This window comes from Frankliniella occidentalis, unplaced genomic scaffold (assembly GCF_000697945.3).
Source record: "Frankliniella occidentalis isolate FOCC.00 unplaced genomic scaffold, Focc_3.1 Scaffold3432, whole genome shotgun sequence".
Lineage (NCBI taxonomy): Eukaryota > Metazoa > Arthropoda > Insecta > Thysanoptera > Thripidae > Frankliniella > Frankliniella occidentalis.
The window spans coordinates 75-2184 of NW_026270491.1; positions in this window are offsets into that span (position 1 = coordinate 75).

A 2110-nucleotide genomic window follows, 5' to 3' on the forward strand; every position below is an offset into this window, starting at 1 on the left:
ACAATGACTGTACACCCCCAATTAACAGTGTAGGCAACCCGCCCGCACTCGTGCGTGCGGTACAGTCTAACTACAGAAGTGCGCGGGGTTAATCAGCCACCTGGTATGTTAGCTCTCTCTGCTAAAAATTAGCAAAACGAGCAAACATTGTGATTCACAAGACTATATTAGCGAATGCTTTAGCTATTTTACCCAACTTTTTTTTCTCATGTGCAAAGACGCCGCCTGAACGATAGGCATACTTTCTGCAGCTGCTCTCCCGGGCGGCGCGGCGCCTCTGATCTCCATGCGCATAGCAGAGTCGCGCAGGGCAGCTTCCGGGCCCGAGAGGCACACCCTGAACCAGGAAACCTTCCGCGCCGCGCCGCCGTCGCCATCCCCGACGCGACGCGGAGATGCGGCTACCCGCCTCAAAAACAGGTTCCCGAAGAAAAGCAGGCCAAGCGACATCGGCCCCCTCCTCCACCCCTCACCTCGTACGCATCACACGCACGCACGCACACACGCACGCACGCACACACGCACGCGTGCGAGCCAATGTGTACGTGTACGCTCACTGCAATGAAGTGCATCATCCACTTTTGAAGAGCAGACGACACACACACACACACACACACGTGCTGAGAGTGCCTTTGGTGGTCCAGGAGCGGCAGGTGTGTTGTGTTGCGAGTGTCCTCCGGGTGCACTGAGATGCCCGTGATACATCGCCACCTCAACTCCCCCCCCCCAGTAAATAAAATATGCATCTGATTAAAGCGGTGCTTGACCCTCTAACGCCGCCAGTCGCCAAGTGGGTACTTGCAAGTAGTGTTCACCTCTCCATCCTCGTCCTCGTGCACCCGTGCTGGGAGGGACTCAGCCGGAGCCGTGTCCTTCTCTTCCCCGGCCAAGGAGCAAGCAGCAGAAGAGCGGGCAATCGGGGAGGGTCCTTAACGCCGACAATTAACTGCTTTTGTCCAGAACGAAAACAGAGAAGAAGAAAGGAAGAAGTGGCTTCAAGAACAGGGCGGCGGCCGACCCATGTGAGTACATAAGTCGCCCGCCATAATATGTTTTCGAAGCAACTTCTTCCTTTCTTCTTCTGTTTTCGTTCTGAGAAACGGTTAATGTCGTTTTGGTGATGCACCTGCTGTAACGACTCTCCCTCTGTTATCGCGGTGGCCTAGGAGATCACTTTCGCCCCCTCCGCGCCCTGATCCTACTTAATCACAATCCCGTCCTCTGCGATAACTTTTCCTTTTTCTCTCCACGCACACGTGTCCTTGTCCCCCTCGATTGGAGGTTAATGTCGAGTCGAGATGGTGAAGTGGAGCGCGACGCGGGTGCACGCAGTGGGCGCGTCCACTTGCGTGAAGTAAAGAGAAAAGAAAGCAGGGAAAAATAGCATTCGGTCCCCCATCAGGTTCAGGCGGATCACCATCGTGGTGCGTAAGGAAAGCGAGGGGTCCTTCTCTATAAATTGTAGCGTACACAGATTTTTCTGTTTCTCTTATTTTTTTGTGATTTTTTTGTGACTCTTTGTTAATTCTTTTTATCATTTTTTCATGATTTTTCCGTGTTTTTTTTTAAATAGTGAACACTGATTTTTCTGAGTGAAGGACCCCTCGAAGGAAGGGCCACGTAGTATTTGTACCGCGGGGTACAAATATTATATGGGGTTCGTCTGTGGACTCAACTAGCGATCCCAAACCGAAACCTCTTGAAGGTAGGCAGCATGGTATTTGTACCCCTTCCGCAACATAGTTTCCTCAACAACCCGTCGAGCTGAGGTCACGTCAATGATCACGCATCGACGCGTGGTCAAGAGTGTGGCTGAACGGGTTCAACACGCCAGTGGCGACGCTGTCTCGCTGTCTCGTCGTGTGAATGACGAAGAACCGCAAAAGTCGGTCCAAAGTTTCCTCGCCGCTTCGCACGCAGCAGCGGCAGCAGCAGGGCGGGGTATAGCGGGCCAGGAGCCTCATTTATACACGGCGAATGTGAATGTGAATGGGAATCCCAATAACGCCGCTGCTCCAGTTCTCCAGAGCAGCAAAACGGCGGCGCCTTCACCGGGAAGACATATCAATACGCGACGTCAAAAAGCAGACACAGAGTTACGATGTCTGTC